Raw genomic sequence first — 27,280 nt, forward strand, 5'->3', positions numbered from 1 at the left:
TAGCCTGGGTGGATTATAATGTAGCCTGGGTGAATTATAATGTAGCCTGGGTAGATTATAATGTAGCCTGGGTGGGATTATAATGTAGCCTGGGGGCATTATAATGTAGTCTGGGGGGATTATAATGTAGCATGGGTGGATTATAATGTAGCCTGGGTGAATTATAATGTAGCCTGGGGGTGAATTATAATGTAGCCTGGGTGGGATTATAATGTAGCCTGGGTGGATTATAATGTAGCCTGGGGGTGAATTATAATGTAGCCTGGGTGGGATTATAATGTAGCCTGGGGGGATTATAATGTAGCCTGGGGGTGAATTATAATGTAGCCTGGGTGGATTATAATGTAGCCTGGGTGGATTATAATGTAGCCTGGGGGTGAATTATAATGTAGCCTGGGTGGATTATAATGTAGCCTGGGGGTGAATTATAATGTAGCCTGGGTGGATTATAATGTAGCCTGGGTGAATTATAATGTAGCCTGGGGGTGAATTATAATGTAGCCTGGGTGGATTATAATGTAGCCTGGGTGGATTATAATGTAGCCTGGGGGGATTATAATGTAGCCTGGGGGGGATTATAATGTAGCCTGGGGGTGAATTATAATGTAGCCTGGGTGGGATTATAATGTAGCCTGGGGGGATTATAATGTAGCCTGGGGGTGAATTATAATTTAGCCTGGGTGAATCATAAAGTAGCCTGGGGGGGATTATAATGTAGCCTGGGCGAATTATAATGTAGTCTGGGGCGATTATAATGTAGGCTGGGTGGGATTATAATGTAGCCTGGGTGGGATTATAATGTAGCCTGGGTGAATTATAATGTAGCCTGGGGGTGAATTATAATGTAGCCTGGGTGGATTATAATGTAGCCTGGGTGGATTATAATGTAGCCTGGGGGGATTATAATGTAGCCTGGGGGGGATTATAATGTAGCCTGGGGGTGAATTATAATGTAGCCTGGGTGGGATTATAATGTAGCCTGGGGGGATTATAATGTAGCCTGGGGGTGAATTATAATTTAGCCTGGGTGAATCATAAAGTAGCCTGGGGGGGATTATAATGTAGCCTGGGCGAATTATAATGTAGTCTGGGGCGATTATAATGTAGGCTGGGTGGGATTATAATGTAGCCTGGGTGGGATTATAATGTAGCCTGTGTGAATTATAATCTAGCCTGGGGGGGATTATAATGTAGCCTGGGTGAATTATAATGTAGCCTGGGTGGATTATAATGTAGTCTGGGTGGGATTATAATGTAGTCTGGGGGGATTATAATGTATTCTGGGTGGATTATAATGTAGCCTGGGTGGATTATAATGTAGCCTGGGGGGGATTATAATGTAGCCTGGGTGAATTATAATGTAGCCTGGGTGAATTATAATGTAGCCTGGGGGGGATTATAATGTAGCCTGGGTGAATTATAATGTAGCCTGGGTGGATTATAATGTAGCCTGCGTGAATTATAATCTAGCCTGGGGGGGATTATAATGTAGCCTGGGTGGATTATAATATAGACTGGGTGGATTATAATGTAGCCTGGGGGGATTATAATGTAGCCTGGGTGAATTATAATGTAGCCTGGGTGGATTATAATGTAGCCTGGGTGGATTATAATGTAGCCTGGGTGGATTATAATATAGACTGGGTGGATTATAATGTAGCCTGCGTGAATTATAATATAGACTGGGTGGATTATAATGTAGCCTGGGTGGATTATAATATAGACTGGGTGGATTATAATGTAGCCTGGATGGATTATAATATAGACTGGGTGGATTATAATGTAGCCTGGGGGGATTATAATGTAGCCTGGGTGAATTATAATGTAGCCTGGGGGCATTATAATGTAGTCTGGGTGGGATTATAATGTAGTCTGGGTGGATTATAATATAGACTGGGTGGATTATAATGTAGCCTGGGGGGATTATAATGTAGCCTGGGTGAATTATAATGTAGCCTGGGTGGATTATAATGTAGTCTGGGTGGGATTATAATGTAGTCTGGGGGGATTATAATGTAGCCTGGGTGAATTATAATGTAGCCTGGGGGGATTATAATGTAGCCTGGGTGAATTATAATGTAGCCTGGGTAGATTATAATGTAGCCTGGGTGGATTATAATGTAGCCTGAGTGGATTATAATGTAGCCTGGGGGGGATTATAATGTAGCCTGGGTGAATTATAATGTAGCCTGGGTGGATTATAATGTAGTCTGGGTGAATTATAATGTAGCCTGGGTGGATTATAATGTAGCCTGGGGGGGATTATAATGTAGCCTGGGTGAATTATAATGTAGCCTGGGGGGATTATAATGTAGCCTGGGGGGGATTATAATGTAGCCTGGGTGGATTATAATGTAGCCTGGGTGGGATTATAATGTAGCCTGGGGGGGATTATAATGTAGCCTGGGTGAATTATAATGTAGCCTGGGTGGATTATAATGTAGCCTGGGTGGATTATAATGTAGCCTGGGTGAATTATAGAGAGAGAGCTATAGAGATCAGATCTGACACCAGGCTAGTGAGATCAGATCTGGGACCAGGCTAGTGAGATCAGATCTGAGATCAGGCTAGGTTAGATCAAATCTGAGATCAGGCTAGAGAGATCAGATCTGGGACTAGGTGAGATCAGATCTGGGACCAGGCTAGTGAGATCAGATCTGAGACCAGGCTAGGTTAGATCAAATCTGAGATCAGGCTAGAGAGATCAGATCTGGGACTAGGTGAGATCAGATCTGGGACCAGGCTAGTGAGATCAGATCTGAGACCAGGCTAGGTTAGATCAAATCTGAGATCAGTCTAGAGAGATCAGATCTGGGACCAGGCTAGTGAGATCAGATCTGGGACCAGGCTAGGTGAGATCAGATCTGAGACCAGGCTAACATACTGTGTCCTTTTTCATTCATTTTAGACACTGAACAGACGAGGCAAAAACGTGTTTTTTTACGTACTAATTTAGAAGAGTGCAAACACTGATACAATACAAGCTTCTCATCAATTCACATCTCTAGGTCTCCATAGGTGACTAGCAAATAACTTAGTAGCGCTTCTTATGTGTCAGTTACTTCTTATGTGTAACTTTTTGCGTAAATTACATTTGATGTGTAAGTTACTTCTTATGTGTCAGTTACTTCTTATGTGTCAGTTACTTTTGATGTGTAAGTTACTTTTTATGTGTAAATACGTTTTGTGTAAGTTACTTTTGATGTGTAAGTTACTTTTGATGTGTAAATAAGTTTTGTGTAAGTTACTTTTTATGTGCAAGTTACTTTTGATGTGTAAGTTACTTTTTATGTGCAAGTTACTTTTTATGTGTAAATACGTTTTGTGTAAGTTACTTTTGATGTGCAAGTTACTTTTGATGTGTAAGTTACTTTTTATGTGTTACATTTGATGTGTAAGTTACTTTTGATGTGTAAGTTACTTTTTATGTGTAAGTTACATTTGATGTGTAAGTTACATTTGATGTGTAAGTTTTGATGTGTAAGTTACATTTGATGTGTAAGTTACTTTTGATGTGTAAGTTACTTTTTATGTGTAAATAAGGTTAGTGTAAGTTACATTTATGTATAAGTTTATGTGTAAGTTACTTGAATTTGTAAGTTACTTTTCATGTGTAAGTTACTTTTATGTGACTCACATTGTAAATTTCACATTTACTGAGTCATAATTATTTTTTATTTTTTATTTTTAATCTAGTGAATGAATCCTGCTCAGTCCTTTGAAATAAATATTTCTCTTTAAAAATCAGACACTCATGAAACGGCTTTAAAATGCTTTGTAATTTCTCAAAAATATAACTCCCTTTAGTACCGGTCGAAATACGAATCAATTTAGACGTAAATGTGTGGAACAAAACAGGGCGAGTCTGACACAAGGTCAGGGGGCATTTCTGGTGTGTGAAGCTAGAGGTCGCTCTCCCCATAGAGGGCCGTGGAGAAGGCAGTGTAGTCCAGAGCCCCTGGGACCCCGTCAGGCCCATTGTACAGGGGCATCCTGGAGATACAGTACTCTGCCTGCTCAGGGGGCAGCTCTCTACGCAGCTCCTCCAGCAGGATGAAGGGCTATGGAAAAGGATACGACACAGAGTGACATTAGTGAACACATTTGAGATGACGTCGTAAAATAGACTTTAAAATAAATTGTGACGTGACTTGACTTGAGAGAGAGAGAAAGCATGCACGAGACGGATAAAGGAAAGGGGTGAAAGAGGAAGAGACAGACAGAGACAGAGAGGAAGAGACAGACAGAGACAGAGAGGAAGAGACAGACAGAGACAGAGAGGAAGAGACAGACAGAGACAGAGAGGAAGCCAATGAGAGAGACAGAGAGGAAGCCAGTGAGAGAGACAGAGAGGAAGAGACAGACAGAGACAGAGAGGAAGCCAGTGAGAGAGACAGAGAGGAAGAGACAGACAGAGACAGAGAGGAAGCCAGTGAGAGAGACAGAGAGGAAGCAAGTGACAGAGACAGAGAGGAAGCCAGTGAGAGAGACAGAGAGGAAGCCAGTGAGAGAGACAGAGAGGAAGCAAGTGACAGAGACAGAGAGGAAGTGAGTGAGAGAGACAGACACAGACAGAGAGGAAGCAAGTGAGAGAGACAGAGAGGAAGCGAGTGAGAGAGACAGACAGACACAGAGGAAGCGAGTGAGAGAGACAGAGAGGAAGCGAGTGAGAGAGACAGAGAGAAAGCGAGTGAGAGAGACAGACAGAGACAGAGAGGAAGCGAGTGAGAGAGACAGAGAGGAAGCGAGTGAGAGAGACACAGAGGAAGCCAGTGAGAGAGACACAGAGGAAGCGAGGGAGACAGACAGACAGAGACAGAGAGGAAGCCAGTGAGAGAGACACAGAGGAAGCCAGTGAGAGAGACAGAGAGGAAGCCAGTGAGACAGACAGAGAGGAAGCCAGTGAGAGAGACAGAGAGGAAGCGAGTGAGAGAGACAGAGAGGAAGCGAGTGAGAGAGACAGAGAGGAAGCGAGTGAGAGAGACAGACAGACACAGAGGAAGCGAGTGAGAGAGACAGACAGAGACGCAGAGAGGAAGCCAGTGAGAGAGACAGAGAGGAAGCGAGGGAGACAGACAGACAGAGACAGAGGAAGCGAGTGAGAGAGACAGAGAGGAAGCGAGTGAGAGACACAGAGAGGAAGCCAGTGAGACAGAGACAGAGAGGAAGCGAGTGAGAGAGACAGAGAGGAAGCGAGTGAGAGAGACAGAGAGAAAGCGAGTGAGAGACACAGAGAGGAAGCCAGTGAGAGAGACAGAGGAAGCGAGTGAGAGAGACAGAGAGAAAGCGAGTGAGAGACACAGAGAGGAAGCCAATGAGAGAGACAGAGAGGAAGCGAGTGAGAGAGACAGAGAGGAAGCGAGTGAGAGAGACAGAGAGGAAGTGAGTGAGAGAGACAGAGAGGAAGTGAGTGAGAGAGACAGACAGAGACAGAGAGGAAGCCAGTGAGAGAGAGACAGAGGAAGCGAGTGAGAGAGACACAGAGGAAGCGAGGGAGACAGACACAGAGAGACAGAGAGGAAGCAAGGGAGAGAGACAGAGAGGAAGCCAGTGACAGAGACAGAGAGGAAGCGAGCGAGTGAGAGAGACAGAGAGGAAGCGAGTGAGAGAGACAGAGAGGAAGCCAGTGACAGAGACAGAGAGGAAGCCAGTGAGAGAGACAGACAGAGAGCCATCACTTCCCACCTTATCAGCAGCCAGGATCTTGAAGGAGGCGAGGACCTGCTCTGAGGTGTCTGAGTCGGACGTCTCTCTAGTCATGAAGTCAACGAAGGACTGGAAGGTCACCTTGTTGGACCCGTTGGGATCCACTAGAGACATGATGCGGGCAAACTCAGACTCTCCCTACAAACCACAGAGCAGAGTGGAACCCAGGCTACAGCATGACAACAGACACGTTGATTTTAGCCAGGTCCCAGATCTGTTTGTGCTGTCTTGCCAATACATATGGACATTGTCAGGTGACATAACAAACTGATCTGGAACCAGGCTAACATTGAGTCAATCAGGTTGAGAATAAAAGACAGATAAGATGGCTGTGCTACTCATGTCCTACCTGATAAAGGGTTATGTTTGATACATTACTCATGTCCTACCTGGTAAAGGGTCATGTTTGATACATTACTCATGTCCTAGCTGATAAAGGGTAATGTTTGATACATTACTCATGTCCTACCTGGTAAAGGGTCATGTTTGATACATTACTCATGTCCTACCTGGTTAAGGGTTATGTTTGATACATTACCCATGCCCTACCTGATAAAGGGTTATGTTTGATACATTACTCATGTCCTACCTGGTAAAGGGTTATGTTTGATACATTACTCATGTCCTACCTGGTAAAGGGTCATGTTTGATACATTACTCATGTCCTACCTGGTAAAGGGTCATGTTTGATACATTACTCATGTCCTACCTGGTTAAGGGTTATGTTTGATACATTACCCATGCCCTACCTGATAAAGGGTTATGTTTGATACATCACTCATGACCTACCTGGTAAAGGGTTATGTTTGATACATTACTCATGTCCTACCTGGTAAAGGGTTATGTTTGATACATTACTCATGTCCTAGCTGATAAAGGGTAATGCTTGATACATTACTCATGTCCTACCTGGTTAAGGGTTATGTTTGATACATTACTCATGTCCTACCTGATAAAGGGTTATGTTTGATACATTACTCATGTCCTACCTGATAAAGGGTTATGTTTGATACATTACTCATGTCCTACCTGGTTAAGGGTTATGTTTGGTACATTACTCATGTCCTACCTGGTAAAGGGTTATGTTTGATACATTACCCATGTCCTACCTGGTAAAGGGTAATGTTTGATACATTACTCAAGTCCTACCTGGTAAAGGGTAATGTTTGATACATTACTCATGTCCTACCTGATAAAGGGTTATGTTTGATACATTACTCATGTCCTACCTGATAAAGGGTTATGTTTGATACATTACTCATGTCCTACCTGATAAAGGGTTATGTTTGATACATTACCCATGTCCTAGCTGGTAAAGGGTCATGTTTGATACATTACTCATGTCTGTTATCTGTACACTACAAAGAGAGACCAGTCTACCTATTCCCTTCATAGTGCACTACCTATTCCCTATATAGTGCACTACCTATTCCCTATATAGTGCACTACCTATTCCCTATATAGTGCACTACCTATTCCCTATATAGTGCACTACCTATTCCCTTCATAGTGCACTACCCATTCCCTATATAGTGCACTACCTATTCCCTATATAGTGCACTACCTATTCCCTATATAGTGCACTACCTATTCCCTATATAGTGCACTACCTATTCCCTTCATAGTCCACTACCTATTCCCTATATAGTGCACTACCTATTCCCTATATAGTGCACTACCTATTCCCTATATAGTGCACTACCTATTCCCTATATAGTGCACTACCTATTCCCTATATAGTGCACTACCTATTCCCTATATAGTGCACTACCTATTCCCTATATAGTGCACTACCTATTCCCTATATAGTGCACTACCTATTCCCTATATAGTGCACTACCTATTCCCTTCATAGTGCACTACCTATTCCCTTCATAGTGCACTACCTATTCCCTATATAGTGCACTACCTATTCCCTATATAGTGCACTACCTATTCCCTTCATAGTGCACTACCTATTCCCTATATAGTGCACTGCCTATTGCCTTCATAGTGCACTACCTATTCCCTATATAGTGCACTACATATTCCCTATATAGGGAGATACTTCCGGGTTGGAGCGAGCGGTCGCATCTGCACTCGGCATCTGCACTCGGTCCGCAGGTAGTATTACATTTCATTATAGTACAACGGTTTGATTTGTCTAATCTTAGCAATTTCTTCTTAGCTAGCTACATAGCCGTCTTTGTATCATAGATAATTGCGTAATTATCGTATTTCGTCGTCCTAACGCAGTCTACACTGCCCTGCAGCTAGCCAGCTAGCTAACGTCCACCGTTAGCTAGTCCACCGTCTACCGATTAGCAGCACAACTATTACACTCAACTGAACGACTTGATTAGTGTAGTGTTAGCTAGCTACATAGTTGTCTTTGCTGTCTTCGTATCCAAGATAATTGTGTAGTTTAGAGTGTGTAGTTTTAGAGTGATTATCTTAATTTACCGAGGTTAGCTAGCCAGCTATTTGTCGTCCTTAACGTAGGAGACACTGCTAGCTAGCCAACAGCTAGCCAACGTCTACCGAACAGAACTTCCGCACTCAACAATCCGGTCGCATTTCGCTTCGCTCCACAGGTAGTATCACATTTTTCATTTCATTTCATTACAGCACAACGGCTTGATTTGTTTGATCGTAGCTAGCTACATAGCTAGCTACATAGCCGTCTTTGTATCAAAGATAATTGTGTAGTCTAGAGCGATTTCCTAGGTTAGCTAGCCAGCTATTGTCGTTCTTTTAACGCAACGTAACGTAATCAACACTGCTAGCTAGCCAGCTAGCCCCGAATAGCAGCACAGTAGAAACTATTACACTCAACGGAACGACTTGATTAGTGTAGTGTCAACAACGCAGCCACTGCCAGCTAGCCTACATAGTCAACAACGCAGCTTCTGCCAGCTAGCCTACTTCAGCAGTACTGTATCATTTTAATCATTTTAGTCAATAAGATTCTTGCTACGTAAGCTTAACTTTCTGAACACTCGAGACGTGTAGTCCACTTGTCATTCCAATCTCCTTTGCATTAGCGTAGCCTCTTGTGTAGCCTGTCAACTATGTGTCTGTCTATCCCTGTTCTCTCCTCTCTGCACAGACCATACAAACGCTCCACACCGCGTGGCCGCGGCCACCCTAATCTGGTGGTCCCAGCGCGCACGACCCACGTGGAGTTCCAGGTCTCCGGTAGCCTCTGGAACTGCCGATCTGCGGCCAACAAGGCAGAGTTCATCTCAGCCTATGCCTCCCTCCAGTCCCTCGACTTCTTGGCACTGATGGAAACATGGATCACCACAGACAACACTGCTACTCCTACTGCTCTCTCTTCGTCCGCCCACGTGTTCTCGCACACCCCGAGAGCTTCTGGTCAGCGGGGTGGTGGCACCGGGATCCTCATCTCTCCCAAGTGGTCATTCTCTCTTTCTCCCCTTACCCATCTGTCTATCGCCTCCTTTGAATTCCATGCTGTCACAGTTACCAGCCCTTTCAAGCTTAACATCCTTATAATTTATCGCCCTCCAGGTTCCCTCGGAGAGTTCATCAATGAGCTTGATGCCTTGATAAGCTCCTTTCCTGAGGACGGCTCACCTCTCACAGTTCTGGGCGACTTTAACCTCCCCACGTCTACCTTTGACTCATTCCTCTCTGCCTCCTTCTTTCCACTCCTCTCCTCTTTTGACCTCACACTCTCACCTTCCCCCCCTACTCACAAGGCAGGAAATACGCTCGACCTCATCTTTACTAGATGCTGTTCTTCCACTAACCTCATTGCAACTCCCCTCCAAGTCTCCGACCACTACCTTGTATCCTTTTCCCTCTCGCTCTCATCCAACACTTCCCACACTGCCCCTACTCGGATGGTATCGCGCCGTCCCAACCTTCGCTCTCTCTCCCCGCTACTCTCTCCTCTTCCATCCTATCATCTCTTCCCTCTGCTCAAACCTTCTCCAACCTATCTCCTGATTCTGCCTCCTCAACCCTCCTCTCCTCCCTTTCTGCATCCTTTGACTCTCTATGTCCCCTATCCTCCAGGCCGGCTCGGTCCTCCCCTCCCGCTCCGTGGCTCGACGACTCATTGCGAGCTCACAGAACAGGGCTCCGGGCAGCCGAGCGGAAATGGAGGAAAACTCGCCTCCCTGCGGACCTGACATCCTTTCACTCCCTCCTCTCTACATTTTCCTCTTCTCTCTCTGCTGCTAAAGCCACTTTCTACCACTCTAAATTCCAAGCATCTGCCTCTAACCCTAGGAAGCTCTTTGCAACCTTCTCCTCCCTCCTGAATCCTCCTCCCCCTCCTCCCTCTCTGCAGATGACTTCGTCAACCATTTTGAAAAGAAGGTCGACGACATCCGATCCTCGTTTGCTAAGTCAAACGACACCGCTGGTTCTGCTCACACTGCCCTACCCTGTGCTCTGACCTCTTTCTCCCTCTCTCTCCAGATGAAATCTCGCGTCTTGTGACGGCCGGCCGCCCAACAACCTGCCCGCTTGACCCTATCCCCTCCTCTCTTCTCCAGACCATTTCCGGAGACCTTCTCCCTTACCTCACCTCGCTCATCAACTCATCCCTGACCGCTGGCTACGTCCCTTCCGTCTTCAAGAGAGCGAGAGTTGCACCCCTTCTGAAAAAACCTACACTCGATCCCTCCAATGTCAACAACTACAGACCAGTATCCCTTCTTTCTTTTCTCTCCAAAACTCTTGAACGTGCCGTCCTTGGCCAGCTCTCCCGCTATCTCTCTCAGAATGACCTTCTTGATCCAAATCAGTCAGGTTTCAAGACTAGTCATTCAACTGAGACTGCTCTTCTCTGTATCACGGAGGCGCTCCGCACTGCTAAAGCTAACTCTCTCTCCTCTGCTCTCATCCTTCTAGACCTATCGGCTGCCTTCGATACTGTGAACCATCAGATCCTCCTCTCCACCCTCTCCGAGTTGGGCATCTCCGGCGCGGCCCACGCTTGGATTGCGTCCTACCTGACAGGTCGCTCCTACCAGGTGGCGTGGCGAGAATCCGTCTCCACACCACGTGCTCTCACCACTGGTGTCCCCCAGGGCTCTGTTCTAGGCCCTCTCCTATTCTCGCTATACACCAAGTCACTTGGCTCTGTCATAACCTCACATGGTCTCTCCTATCATTGCTATGCAGACGACACACAATTAATCTTCTCCTTTCCCCCTTCTGATGACCAGGTGGCGAATCGCATCTCTGCATGTCTGGCAGACATATCAGTGTGGATGACGGATCACCACCTCAAGCTGAACCTCGGCAAGACGGAGCTGCTCTTCCTCCCGGGGAAGGACTGCCCGTTCCATGATCTCGCCATCACGGTTGACAACTCCATTGTGTCCTCCTCCCAGAGCGCTAAGAACCTTGGCGTGATCCTGGACAACACCCTGTCGTTCTCAACTAACATCAAGGCGGTGGCCCGTTCCTGTAGGTTCATGCTCTACAACATCCGCAGAGTACGACCCTGCCTCACACAGGAAGCGGCGCAGGTCCTAATCCAGGCACTTGTCATCTCCCGTCTGGATTACTGCAACTCGCTGTTGGCTGGGCTCCCTGCCTGTGCCATTAAACCCCTACAACTCATCCAGAACGCCGCAGCCCGTCTGGTGTTCAACCTTCCCAAGTTCTCTCACGTCACCCCGCTCCTCCGCTCTCTCCACTGGCTTCCAGTTGAAGCTCGCATCCTCTACAAGACCATGGTGCTTGCCTACGGAGCTGTGAGGGGAACGGCACCTCAGTACCTCCAGGCTCTGATCAGGCCCTACACCCAAACAAGGGCACTGCGTTCATCCACCTCTGGCCTGCTCGCCTCCCTACCACTGAGGAAGTACAGTTCCCGCTCAGCCCAGTCAAAACTGTTCGCTGCTCTGGCCCCCGAATGGTGGAACAAACTCCCTCACGACGCCAGGACAGCGGAGTCAATCACCACCTTCCGGAGAAACCTGAAACCCCACCTCTTTAAGGAATACCTAGGATAGGATAAAGTAATCCCTCTCACCCCCTTAAAAGATTTAGATGCACTACTGTTCCACTGGATGTCATAAGGTGAATGCACCAATTTGTAAGTCGCTCTGGATAAGAGTGTCTGCTAAATGACTTAAATGTAATGTAAATGTATATAGTGCACTACCTATTCCCTTCATAGTCCACTACCTATTCCCTATATAGTGCACTACCTCTTCCCTACATAGTGCACTACCTATTCCCTATATAGTGCACTACCTATTCCCTATATAGTCCACTACCTAGTCCCTATATAGTGCACTACCTATTCCCTTCATAGTGCACTACCTATTCCCTATATAGGTCACTACCTATTCCCTATATAGTGCACTACCTATTCCCTATATAGTGCACTACCTTTGAACAGAGCCCTGTGAACCCTATGAGCCCTGGTCAACAGTAGTGCACTATATAGTGAACAGAGCCCTATGAGCCCTGGTCAACAGTAGTGCACTATATAGTGAACAGAGCCCTGTGAGCCCTATGAGCCATGGTCAACAGTAGTGCACTATATAGTGAACAGAGCCCTGTGAACCCTATGAGCCCTGGTCAACAGTAGTGCACTATATAGTGACCAGAGCCCTATGAGCCCTGGTCAACAGTAGTGCACTATATAGTGAACAGAGCCCTGTGAGCCCTATGAGCCAAGGTCAACAGTAGTGCACTAAATAGTGAACAGAGCCCTATGAGCCCTGGTCAACAGTAGTGCACTATATAGTGAACAGAGAGTCATTTGAGTCACACCAGCCACTGAGTGACACTACCAGCTGGCCATACCAGCTATGTGTGCTGCTACCCTGGAATAGAAATACCGTTGACCCCAATACTCAGCGTATCTGGAGGCCATTTTGGATCAGGATCAACAGTGTTAAATACACTGACAGATAATATTGATCATTCTGATGAAAGTCACTTTTAAAGATTAAGGTTACTTAAACAGTGACAGACATTTTGGTGGCAGTCGGATGACAGTCCTATAACAGTCCTATGACAGTCTTATAACAGTCCTATGACAGTCCTATAACAGTCTTATAACAGTCCTATAACAGTCCTATGACAGTCCGATGACAGTCCGATGACAGTCTTATAACAGTCCTATAACAGTCTTATAACAGTCTTATGACAGTCCGATGACAGTCCTATGGCAGTCCTATGGCAGTCTTATGACAGTCTTATGACAGTCCTACGACAGTCCTATGACAGTCTTATGACAGTCTGATGACAGTCCTATAACAGTCCTATGACAGTCTGATGACAGTCCTATGACAGTCCTATAACAGTCCTATAACAGTCCTATAACAGTCCTATGACAGTCCTATGACAGTCCTATGACAGTCTTATGACAGTCCTATGACAGTCTTATGACAGTCCTATGACAGTCCTATGACAGTCTTATGACAGTCCTATGACAGTCTTATGACAGTCCTATGACAGTCCTATGACAGTCCGATGACAGTCTTATAACAGTCTTATGACAGTCTGATAACAGTCCTATGACAGTCTTATAACAGTCTTATGACAGTCTGATAACAGTCTTATGACAGTCCTATGACAGTCTTATAACAGTCTTATGACAGTCTGATAACAGTCCTATGACAGTCTTATAACAGTCTTATGACAGTCTTATAACAGTCTTATGACAGTCTTATGACAGTCCTATAACAGTCTTATGACAGTCCTATGACAGTCTTATAACAGTCCTATGACAGTCTTATGTATTTACCAGATCATAGCCCATGGAGATCAGACAGGCTCTGAAGTCATCTGTCTCCATGCCTCCTTTCTTCTTCTGCAGGGTGGCGAGGAGGAGGAGGAGGAGGAGGAGGAGGGAGGAAGAGGAGGGAGAGGAGGAGGGGAGAGGAGTAGAGAGGTGGAGGAGGAGGGTGGAGAGGAGAAGGAGGAAAAGGAGGAGGGCGGAGGAGGAGGGAGGAAGAGGAGGGGAGGGAGGAGTAGAGAGGTGGAGGAGGTGGGAGAGGAGGGAGGAGTAGAGAGGTGGAGGAGGAGGGAGAGGAGGGAGGAGTAGAGAGGTGGAAAAGGAGGGAGAGGGGGGGAGGGAGGAGTAGAGAGGTGGGGGAGGAGGGAGAGTAGGAGGAGGAGGAGGAGGGATAGGAGATAGGAGGGGAGTGTGGATATGACAAAGAGAGGAAGAGAAGTATTGTGAGGGAGGGGGAGAGGGGATATGACAAGGAGAGGAGAGAGGTATGGGAGACAGACGTACAGCCATACGGACAGGCGGACAGACAGACAGGCAGACAGTGACAAGAAGCACAAGACAAAGAACAGAGAGAAAGAAAATATCATTCATTTAGTGTCTTTGATGAGAGGAAAGCCTGTGTTAAACACCATGTCATTGTTTCTCTAACAGAGAGAGATATTCAACGATACCTACAGCACAATACTATATATACACACATCTGGGCCCGTATTCAGGGACCGTCCCAGTAGGAGTGGTGATCTAGGATCAGGTCATAAAGAGTCTCAATAGGAGTGGTGATCTAGGATCAGGTCATAGAGTCTTAGTAGGAGTGGTGATCTAGGATCAGGACATAAAGAGTCTCAGTAGGAGTGGTGATCTAGGATCAGGTTATACAGAGTCTCAGTAGGAGTGGTGATCTAGGATCAGGTCATACAGAGTCTCAGTAGGAGTGGTGATCTAGGATCAGGTCATACAGAGTCTCAGTAGGAGTGGTGATCTAGGATCAGGGTCATAGTCTCAGTAGGAGTGGTGATCTAGGATCAGGTCATAGTCTCAGTAGGAGTGGTGATCTAGGATCAGGTCATAATGAGTCTCAGTAGGAGTATTGATCTAGGTTCAGGGTCATAGTCTCAGTAGGAGTGGTGATCTAGGTTCAGGGTCATAAAGAGTCTCAGTAGGAGTGGTGATCTAGGTTCAGGGTCATAAAGAGTCTCAGTAGGAGTGGTGATCTAGGATCAGGTCATACAGAGTCTCAGTAGGAGTGGTGATCTATGATCAGGTCACAGTCTCAGTAGGAGTGGTGATCTAGGATCAGGTCATAAAGAGTCTCAGTAGGAGTGGTGATCTAGGATCAGGACATAAAGAGTCTCAGTAGGAGTGGTGATCTAGGATCAGGTCACAGTCTCAATAGGAGTGGTGATCTAGGATCAGGACATAAAGAGTCTCAGTAGGAGTGGTGATCTAGGATCAGGTCACAGTCTCAATAGGAGTGGTGATCTAGGATCAGGTCACAGTCTCAGTAGGAGTGGTGATCTAGGATCAGGACATAAAGAGTCTCAGTAGGAGTGGTGATCTAGGATCAGGTCACAGTCTCAATAGGAGTGGTGATCTAGGATCAGGTCATAGTCTCAGTAGGAGTGGTGATCTAGGATCAGGACATAAAGAGTCTCAGTAGGAGTGGTGATCTAGGATCAGGTCATAAAGAGTCTCAGTAGGAGTGGTGATCTAGGATCAGGTCACAGTCTCAATAGGAGTGGTGATCTAGGATCAGGTCACAGTCTCAGTAGGAGTGGTGATCTAGGATCAGGTCACAGTCTCAATAGGAGTGGTGATCTAGGATCAGGTCATAAAGAGTCTCAGTAGGAGTGGTGATCGAGGATCAGGTCATAAAGAGTCTCAGTAGGAGTGGTGATCTAGGATCAGGTCATAAAGAGTCTCAGTAGGAGTGGTGATCTAGGATCAGGTCATAGGGTGGTGATCTAGGATCAGGTCATAAAGAGTCAGTAGGAGTGGTGATCTAGGATCAGGTCATAGTCTCAGTAGGAGTGGTGATCTAGGATCAGGTCATACAGAGTCTCAGTAGGAGTGGTGATCTAGGATCAGGTCACAGTCTCAATAGGAGTGGTGATCTAGGATCAGGTCATAAAGAGTCTCAGTAGGAGTGGTGATCTAGGATCAGGTCATACAGAGTCTCAGGACTGGTGATCTAGGATCAGGTCATCGTCTCAGATGATCTAGGATCAGGTCATAAAGAGTCTCAGTAGGAGTGGTGATCTAGGATCAGGTCATAAAGAGTCTCAGTAGGAGTGGTGATCTAGGATCAGGTCATACAGAGTCTCAGTAGGAGTGGTGATCTAGGATCAGGACATAAAGAGTCTCAGTAGGAGTGGTGATCTAGGATCAGGTCATAAAGAGTCTCAGTAGGAGTGGTGATCTAGGATCAGGTCATACAGAGTCTCAGTAGGAGTGGTGATCTAGGATCAGGTCATACAGAGTCTCAGTAGGAGTGGTGATCTAGGATCAGGTCACAGTCTCAGTAGGAGTGGTGATCTAGGATCAGGGTCATAGTCTCAGTAGGAGTGGTGATCTAGGATCAGGTCATAAAGAGTCTTAGTAGGAGTGGTGATCTAGGATCAGGTCATAGTCCCAGTAGGAGTGGTGATCTAGGATCAGGTCATACAGAGTCTCAGTAGGAGTGGTGATCTAGGATCAGGTCATACAGAGTCTCAGTAGGAGTGGTGATCTAGGATCAGGGTCATAGTCTCAGTAGGAGTGGTGATCTAGGATCAGGTCATAAAGAGTCTTAGTAGGAGTGGTGATCTAGGATCAGGTCATAAAGAGTCCCAGTAGGAGTGGTGATCTAGGATCAGGTCATAGTCTCAGTAGGAGTGGTGATCTAGGATCAGGTCATAGTCTCAGTAGGAGTGGTGATCTAGGATCAGGTCATAGTCTCAGTAGGAGTGGTGATCTAGGATCAGGTCATAGTCTCAGTAGGAGTGGTGATCTAGGATCAGGTCATAGTCTCAGTAGGAGTGGTGATCTAGGATCAGTTGTGACTTTTATATTAAAGTACGTGGATAGGGGTGACCTGATCCTAGATCATGCCATGCCAGGAGGATTTAGTAACAGGTGCACATAGATTGGTTGTTATGTCTCACCCAGACTGATCAGGCAAGCTCTGAACTCTTCACAGGGCAGTCTGCCAGACCTGTCCTGCAGGCAGCCACACAGCCACACACACACAGGATCCATGGTGTCAGTAACAGTGGGCACGTTAGTTGAATGTCATTAGGATTTATTGTTGTTTTGATCTGTAACATCCCATAATATTACAAACATTCAACAAAATACTAAGAAATCCAAATCACAAGCGGTCAAGGCCTTGAGTTAGATAAGTCACCTTCCTGGACTTAGAAACAATATAACTGTCATTACCACACAGGAGAAGGACAGAGACACGGAGGGAAGCAGAGGGGGACACAACCCTGTCGAAGTGGGTTAGGGTCAGGGACACGGAGGGGTACACAACCCTGTCGAAGTGGGTTAGGGTCAGGGACATGGAAGGGTACACAACCCTGTCGAAGTGGGTTAGGGTCAGGGACACATGAAAGACAAGGAGGGACACAGAGGGGTACACAACCCTGTCGAAGTGGGTTAGGGTCAGGGACACGGAGGGGTACACAACCCTGTCGAAGTGGGTTAGGGTCAGGGACACGGAGGGGTACACAACCCTGTCGAAGTGGGTTAGGGTCAGGGACATGGAGGGGGACACAACCCTGTCGAAGTGGGTTAGGGTCAGGGACACAGAGGGACACAGTACCCTGTCAAAGTGGGTTAGGGTCAGGGACACTGGAAAGACACAGAGGGACACAGTACCCTGTCGAAGTGGGTTAGGGTCAGGGACACTGGAAAGGCACAGAGGGGTACACAACCCTGTCGAAGTGGGTTAGGGTCAGGGACACAGAGGGGTACACAACCCTGTCGAAGTGGGTTAGGGTCAGGGACACAGAGGGGTACACAACCCTGTCAAAGTGGGTTAGGGTCAGGGACACAGGAAAGACACAGAGGGACACAGAGGGACACAGAGGAGGGACACAGAGGGAAACAGAGGAGGGACACAGAGGAGGGACACAGAGGGAAACAGAGGAGGGACACAGAGGGACACAGAGGAGGGACACAGAGGAGGGACACAGAGGGAAACAGAGAAGAGACACAGAGAGATACAGAGGAGGGACACATAGAGATACAGAGGAGGGACACAGTACCCTGTCAAAGTGAGTTAGGGTTAGGGACAGGGACACAGAGGGACAGAGAGGAGGGACACAGAGGGACAGAGAGGAGGGACACAGAGGGACAGAGGAGGGACACAGTACCCTGTCAAAGTGAGTTAGGGTTAGGGACAGGGACACAGAGGGACAGAGAGGAGGGACACAGAGGGACACAGAGGGACACGGAGGGACAGAGAGGGGTACAGTACCCTGTCAAAGTGAGTGAAAGACACAGAGGGACACGGAGGGACACGGAGGGACACAGTACCCTGTCAAAGTGAGTGAAAGACTGGCGGAACTCGTTCATCTGTTGCTGGCTGATGCCTTTAGCGTCGCGCGTCAGAATCTGGGTCTCGATCTCATTGATGGTTCTAGCGATGGTGGTCAACAGCTGCTCCCAACCCACACGGATATGCTGCAGGGAGAGAGAGGGAGTGGGAGAGAGAGAGAGAGAGAGGGAGAGAGAGAGAGGGAGGGTGAGAGAGAGAGAGGAGGAAGAAGGCCAAGTCACAGGGTGGGATCTGAACCCCGGTCTACTGCGCACAAAGCCGAAGGCCAAGTTACAGGGTGGGATCTGAACCCCGGTCTACCGGGCACAAGGCCGAAGGCCAAGTCACAGGGTGGGATCTGAACCCCGGTCTACCGGGCACAAGGCCGAAGGCCAAGTCACAGGGTGGGATCTGAACCCCGGTCTACCGGGCACAAGGCCGAAGGCCAAGTCACAGGGTGGGATCTGAACCCCGGACTACCGGGCACAAGGCCGAAGGCCAAGTCAAGTCACAGGGTGGGATCTGAACCCCGGTCTACCGGGCACAAGGCCGAAGGCCAAGTCACAGGGTGGGATCTGAACCCCGGTCTACCGGGCACAAGGCCGAAGGCCAAGTTACAGGGTGGGATCTGAACCCCGGTCTACCGGGCACAAGGCCGAAGGCCAAGTCAAGTCACAGGGTGGGATCTGAACCCCGGTCTACGTGGAAAAACAACAGCTTAACCACTAGGCCAAGAGTAGTAAGTTTTCGTGATCATAAAACAGATCCCAACATGTTATTTGTGAGAATGATCTCTGAATCGTTCCAGTCCCACAATAAGCTACGTACCTCCATGGTGTAGTTGGTGTGTTTGTTGTCGAACACCAAGGACTCTTGGATATGTTGATGGTCTCCCTCTAGCTTGTCGATGTTGGACTTGTAGTTGATGATAACCTGTTCAAACTGCTTCAGCTGACTCATCTGGTCCTCCAGAGAACCTCCGATGTCCACGGAACTACGCCCGATCTCCTGTTGGGAGAGAGGAGGAGAAGACCGTCGCTGTCACTATCGGACGCGTCCCAAAATGGCACCCTATTCTCTAATATAGTACACTACTTTTGCCTAGGGTCCGTAGGCCTCTGGTCAAAAGTAGTGACACTATATAAGGGGATGGGGAGCCATTTTGGAATGTAGAATTTGTGTTCGTGTTCAGAACATCCACTGAGCTGCAGGCCAGTGTTTAGCATCTGTTAAAGACAGGATGGTTGCTTAGTTGGTTGGTTGGTGGGTCATCAGTATGCAGCTTGGGCCCTAGGTGCCAGGGTTCGGTTGGGGGGATCAATTCCATTACCAGTACGTCCATTCAGGAAGTCAACTGAAATTCCAAATTCCAATAATATTTACTTCCTGAATGGACTGAATTGAAATGGAATTGATCCTCCCAACCCTAGAAGGTACAGATCCCTACAGGCGTACAGCACAGGAGGCAGGTGAGGGGAGGACAGCTCATAATAACGTCTGTAATGGACTGAATGGAGTCGAAACCAGGTGTTCGATTCCATTCATGTAGTTCTAGCCGCTTTAAAACTTCTTAAGGGGGCAGTATTTTGGCGTCTGGATGAAAAGACCAAAGTAAACTGCCTGCTACTCAGGCCCAGAAGCAAGGATATGCATATTATTGGTTGATTTGGATAGAAAACACTCTAAAGTTTCTAAAACTGTTAAAATAATGCCTGGGAGTATAACAGAACTGATTCTACAATGAGCCCGTCCTCTCCGATTAAGGTGCCGCCTGTTGTACATGACATGGCGTCAGGTGACCGAGGTCAGGACAGGTCTGTCTCACCTCCATCCTGGTCTGGATCCACGGTCCGATGATGTTGGCCTGGGCAGCAAACTGGCGTCTGAGACGTTCGTTGGCGTGCTGTCTGGCTAGTTCCTCCTGGAGAATACTGTTTCTCTGGGGAACCAGCTTCTTCACCTGATCAACGGGACAGAAAGGGTTAACGCTACAGTCCCTGGTTAACACAATGGGATGGTTTCTTCATTTGAGTGCTTTTTTTAGTCTAGGACTTCATCTGTGTCTGGGAATCTGTCTATAGTTAACACAGGGTTGTTCAATCCCACTGGTCCCTGGGGCTTTTTTTGTTATAGCCAAGCACAAAAACCCCTGATTTAACTCATCAGTGAATCACCAAGCCGTTGTGCATACCATGAGGTTCTCCAGGATCGAGATTGAAGAGCTTTAACACAAACATTCACAGTACAACACACACAAACAACAGACATTGTCTGCATCCCAAATGGCTCTAGTTAAAATTAGTGCGCTATAATATATTATAAGGAATCGGGTCCCATTTGGGATGCAGACAGTGTCCCTAGAGACGCTAGTAGCTACCTTGTCCCATTTGGGACGCAGACAGTGTCCCTAGAGACACTAGTAGCTACCTTGTCCCATTTGGGATGCAGACAGTGTCCCTAGAGACGCTAGTAGCTACCTTGTCCCATTTGGGACGCAGACAGTGTCCCTAGAGACGCTAGTAGCTACCTTGTCCCATTTGGGACGCAGACAGTGTCCCTAGAGACGCTAGTAGCTACCTTGTCCCATTTGGGATGCAGACAGTGTCCCTAGAGACACTAGTAGCTACCTTGTCCCATTTGGGATGCAGACAGTGTCCCTAGAGACGCTAGTAGCTACCTTGTCCCATTTGGGACGCAGACAGTGTCCCTAGAGACGCTAGTAGCTACCTTGTCCCATTTGGGACGCAGACAGTGTCCCTAGAGACGCTAGTAGCTACCTTGTCCCATTTGGGACGCAGACAGTGTCCCTAGAGACGCTAGTAGCTACCTTGTCCCATTTGGGATGCAGACAGTGTCCCTAGAGACGCTAGTAGCTACCTTGTCCCATTTGGGACGCAGACAGTGCCCCTAGAGACGCTAGTAGCTACCATGTCCCATTTGGGACGCAGACAGTGTCCCTAGAGACGCTAGTAGCTACCTTGTCCCATTTGGGACGCAGACAGTGTCCCTAGAGACGCTAGTAGCTACCTTGTCCCATTTGGGACGCAGACAGTGTCCCTAGAGACGCTAGTAGCTACCTTGTCCCATTTGGGACGCAGACAGTGTCCCTAGAGACGCTAGTAGCTACCTTGTCCCATTTGGGACGCAGAGAGTGTCCCTAGAGACGCTAGTAGCTACCTTGTCCCATTTGGGATGCAGACAGTGTCCCTAGAGACGCTAGTAGCTACCTTGTCCCATTTGGGACGCAGACAGTGTCCCTAGAGACGCTAGTAGCTACCTTGTCCCATTTGGGATGCAGACAGTGTCCCTAGAGACGCTAGTAGCTACCTTGTCCCATTTGGGATGCAGACAGTGTCCCTAGAGACGCTAGTAGCTACCTTGTCCCATTTGAGTCCTATCTCCACCGGTGTGATGTCACTGTAGGGGTTGGTGAGGTTGGGGGAGATGCCGTAGCTCTGGGCTATCTTCTGCACTTCCGTGTAGATGCTCAGGATGGCCTGTCTCTCACAGTCAGCCTCCGGAAGGGTGGCCTTGAACTGGTCATGGGCTGAGATCAGGTTCTGCAGAGCGAGGTGGAGAGCAGACCGAGTTACAGAGGAACCGGCGTTGTCATCCGGCGTTCTGACATGACATGGTGTCAAACTAATACAGGCCAGACAGTCGGGAATCAACATCATGTTACTATCTGATAGGAGACAATGGAAGGAACTGGAACACAGCATCATGTTACTATCTGATAGGAGACAATGGAAGGGACTGGAACACAGCATCATGTTACTATCTGATAGGAGACAATGGAAGGAACACAGCATCATGTTACTATCTGATAGGAGACAATGGAAGGGACTGGAACACAGCATCATGTTACTATCTGATAGGAGACAATGGAAGGGACTGGAACACAGCATCATGTTACTATCTGATAGGAGACAATGGAAGGAACACAGCATCATGTTACTATCTGATAGGAGACAATGGAAGGGACTGGAACACAGCATCATGTTACTATCTGATAGGAGACAATGGAAGGGACTGGAACACAGCATCATGTTACTATCTGATAGGAGACAATGGAAGGAACACAGTATCATGTTACTATCTGATAGGAGACAATGGAAGGAACACAGTATCATGTTACTATCTGATAAGAGACAATGGAAGGGACTGGAACACAGCATCATGTTACTATCTGATAGGAGACAATGGAAGGAACACAGTATCATGTTACTATCTGATAGGAGACAATGGAAGGAACACAGTATCATGTTACTATCTGATAAGAGACAATGGAAGGGACTGGAACACAGCATCATGTTACTATCTGATAGGAGACAATGGAAGGAACACAGCATCATGTTACTATCTGATAGGAGACCATGGAAGGGACTGGAACACAGCATCATGTTACTATCTGATAGGAGACAATGGAAGGAACTGGAACATAGCATCATGTTACTATCTGATATGAAGGGACTGGAACACAGCATCATGTTACTATCTGATAGGAGACAATGGAAGGGACTGGAACACAGCATCATGTTACTATCTGATAGGAGACAATGGAAGGAACACAGCATCATGTTACTATCTGATAGGAGACCATGGAAGGGACTGGAACACAGCATCATGTTACTATCTGATAGGAGACAATGGAAGGGACTGGAACACAGCATCATGTTACTATCCGATAGGAGACAATGGAAGGGACTGTAACACAGCGTCATGTTACTATCTGATAGGAGACAATGGAAGGAACACAGCATCATGTTACTATCTGATAGGAGACAATGGAAGGAACACAGCATCATGTTACTATCTGATAGGAGACAATGGAAGGGACTGGAACACAGCATCATGTTACTATCTGATAGGAGACAATGGAAGGAACTGGAACACAGCATCATGTTACTATCTGATAGGAGACAATGGAAGGAACACAGTATCATGTTACTATCTGATAAGAGACAATGGAAGGGACTGGAACACAGCATCATGTTACTATCTGATAGGAGACAATGGAAGGGACTGGAACACAGCATCATGTTACTATCTGATAGGAGACAATGGAAGGGACTGGAACACAGCGTCATGTTACTATCTGATAGGAGACAATGGAAGGAACAGAGCATCATGTTACTATCTGATAGGAGACAATGGAAGGGACTGGAACACAGCATCATGTTACTATCTGATAGGAGACAATGGAAGGAACACAGCATCATGTTACTATCTGATAGGAGACAATGGAAGGGACACAGCATCATGTTACTATCTGATAGGAGACAATGGAAGGGACACAGCATCATGTTACTATCTGATAGGAGACAATGGAAGGGACTGGAACACAGCATCATGTTACTATCTGATAGGAGACCATGGAAGGGACTGGAACACAGCATCATGTTACTATCTGATAGGAGACAATGGAAGGGACTGGAACACAGCATCATGTTACTATCTGATAGGAGACCATGGAAGGGACTGGAACACAGCATCATGTTACTATCTGATAGGAGACAATGGAAGGGACTGGAACACAGCATCATGTTACTATCTGATAGGAGACAATGGAAGGAACTGGAACACAGCATCATGTTACTATCTGATAGGAGACAATGGAAGGGACTGGAACACAGCATCATGTTACTATCTGATAGGAGACAATGGAAGGAACACAGTATCATGTTACTATCTGATAGGAGACAATGGAAGGGACTGGAACACAGCATCATGTTACTATCTGATAGGAGACAATGGAAGGAACACAGTATCATGTTACTATCTGATAGGAGACAATGGAAGGAACACAGCATCATGTTACTATCTGATAGGAGACAATGGAAGGGACTGGAACACAGCATCATGTTAATATCTGATAGGAGACCATGGAAGGGACTGGAACACAGCATCATGTTACTATCTGATAAGAGACAATGGAAGGAACTGGAACACAGCATCATGTTACTATCTGATAGGAGACAATGGAAGGAACACAGTATCATGTTACTATCTGATAGGAGACAATGGAAGGGACTGGAACACAGCGTCATGTTACTATCTGATAGGAGACAATGGAAGGAACACAGCATCATGTTACTATCTGATAGGAGACAATGGAAGGGACTGGAACACAGCATCATGTTACTATCTGATAGGAGACAATGGAAGGAACAGAGCATCATGTTACTATCTGATAGGAGACAATGGAAGGGACTAGAACACAGCATCATGTTACTATCTGATAGGAGACAATGGAAGGGACTGGAACATAGCATCATGTTACTATCTGATAGGAGACAATGGAAGGGACTGGAACACAACGTCATGTTACTATCTGATAGGAGACAATGGAAGGAACTGGAATACAGCATCATGTTACTATCTGATAAGAGACAATGGAAGGGACTGGAACACAGCATCATGTTACTATCCGATAGGAGACAATGGAAGGGACTGGAACACAGCATCATGTTACTATCCGATAGGAGACAATGGAAGGGACTGTAACACAGCGTCATGTTACTATCTGATAGGAGACAATGGAAGGAACACAGCATCATGTTACTATCTGATAGGAGACAATGGAAGGAACACAGCATCATGTTACTATCTGATAGGAGACAATGGAAGGGACTGGAACACAGCATCATGTTACTATCTGATAGGAGACAATGGAAGGAACTGGAACACAGCATCATGTTACTATCTGATAGGAGACAATGGAAGGAACACAGTATCATGTTACTATCTGATAAGAGACAATGGAAGGGACTGGAACACAGCATCATGTTACTATCTGATAGGAGACAATGGAAGGGACTGGAACACAGCATCATGTTACTATCTGATAGGAGACAATGGAAGGGACTGGAACACAGCGTCATGTTACTATCTGATAGGAGACAATGGAAGGGACTGGAACACAACGTCATGTTACTATCTGATAGGAGACAATGGAAGGAACTGGAACACAGCGTCATGTTACTATCTGATAGGAGACAATGGAAGGAACAGAGCATCATGTTACTATCTGATAGGAGACAATGGAAGGGACTGGAACACAGCATCATGTTACTATCTGATAGGAGACAATGGAAGGGACTGGAACATAGCATCATGTTACTATCTGATAGGAGACAATGGAAGGGACTGGAACACAACGTCATGTTACTATCTGATAGGAGACAATGGAAGGAACTGGAATACAGCATCATGTTACTATCTGATAAGAGACAATGGAAGGGACTGGAACACAGCATCATGTTACTATCCGATAGGAGACAATGGAAGGGACTGGAACACAGCATCATGTTACTATCCGATAGGAGACAATGGAAGGGACTGTAACACAGCATCATGTCACTATCTAAAAGGAAACAATGGAAGGGACTGGAACACAGCATCATGTTACTATCTGATAGGAGACAATGGAAGGAACAGAGCATCATGTTACTATCTGATAGGAGACAATGGAAGGAACTGGAACATAGCATCATGTTACTATCTGATAGGAGACAATGGAAGGGACTGGAACACAGCATCATGTTACTATCTGATAGGAGACAATGGAAGGGACTGGAACACAGCATCATGTTACTATCTGATAGGAGACAATGGAAGGGACTGGAACACAGCATCATGTTACTATCTGATAGGAGACAATGGAAGGGACTGGAACACAGCGTCATGTTACTATCTGATAGGAGACAATGGAATGGACACAGCATCATGTTACTATCTGATAGGAGACAATGGAAGGGACTGTAACCCACATGTCTGAATGTCATCCACAGTGTGAACTGTCTTTACCTGGATGTCATCCACAGTGTGAACTGTCTTTACCCTGGATGTCATCCACAGTGTGAACTATAAACATGTCTTTACCTGGATGTCATCCACAGTGTGAACTATAAACATGTCTTTACCTGGATGTCATCCACAGTGTGAACTATAAACATGTCTTTACCTGGTTGTCATCCACAGTGTGAACTATAAACATGTCTTTACCTGGATGTCATCCACAGTGTGAACTATAAACATGTCTTTACCTGGATGTCATCCACAGTGTGAACTATAAACATGTCTTTACCAGGATGTCATCCACAGTGTGAACTGTCTTTAACTGGATGTCATCCACAGTGTGAACTATAAACATGTCTTTACCCTGGTTGTCATCCACAGTGTGAACTGTCTTTACCTGGATGTCATCCACAATGTGAACTGTCTTTACCTGGATGTCATCCACAATGTGAACTGTCTTTACCTGGATGTCATCCACAGTGTGAACTGTCTTTACCTGGATGTCATCCACAATGTGAACTGTATTTACCTGGATGTGATCCACAATGTGAACTGTCTTTACCTGGATGTCATCCACAGTGTGAACTATAAACATGTCTTTACCTGGATGTCATCCACAGTGTGAACTGTCTTTACCTGGATGTCATCCACAGTGTGAACTATAAACATGTCTTTACCTGGATGTCAACCACAGTGTGAACTGTCTTTACCTGGATGTCATCCACAGTGTGAACTGTCTTTACCTGGATGTCATCCACAGTGTGAACTATAAACATGTCTTTACCTGGATGTCATCCACAGTGTGAACTGTCTTTACCTGGATGTCATCCACAGTGTGAACTGTCTTTACCTGGATGTCATCCACAGTGTGAACTATAAACATGTCTTTACCAGGATGTCATCCACAGTGTGAACTATAAACATGTCTTTACCTGGATGTCATCCACAGTGTGAACTATAAACATGTATTTACCAGGATGTCATCCACAGTGTGAACTGTCTTTACCTGGATGTCATCCACAGTGTGAACTATAAACATGTCTTTACCTGGATGTCATCCACAGTGTGAACTGTCTTTACCTGGATGTCATCCACAGTGTGAACTATAAACATGTCTTTACCTGGATGTCATCCACAGTGTGAACTATAAACATGTCTTTACCTGGATGTCATCCACAGTGTGAACTATAAACATGTCTTTACCTGGATGTCATCCACAGTGTGAACTATAAACATGCCTTTACCCTGGATGTCATCCACAGTGTGAACTGTCTTTACCTGGATGTCATCCACAGTGTGAACTATAAACATGTCTTTACCTGGATGTCATCCACAGTGTGAACTGTCTTTAGCCTGGATGTCATCCACAGTGTGAACTATAAACATGTCTTTACCTGGATGTCATCCACAGTGTGAACTATAAACATGTCTTTACCTGGATGTCATCCACAGTGTGAACTATAAACATGTATTTGCCTGGATGTCATCCACAGTGTGAACTGTCTTTACCTGGATGTCATCCACAGTGTGAACTATGA

General features: G+C 46.4%; 1 pseudogene; it reads right to left on the reverse strand.

Moving 5' to 3' along the window:
- Nucleotides 1-3,760: 3,760 nt before the first annotated feature.
- LOC115120004 (alpha-actinin-2-like) overlaps nucleotides 3,761-27,280 on the reverse strand; it is a 111,926-nt pseudogene continuing 88,406 nt past the window's right edge.

Source organism: Oncorhynchus nerka, linkage group LG10 (assembly GCF_034236695.1).
Source record: "Oncorhynchus nerka isolate Pitt River linkage group LG10, Oner_Uvic_2.0, whole genome shotgun sequence".
Classification (NCBI taxonomy): domain Eukaryota; kingdom Metazoa; phylum Chordata; class Actinopteri; order Salmoniformes; family Salmonidae; genus Oncorhynchus; species Oncorhynchus nerka.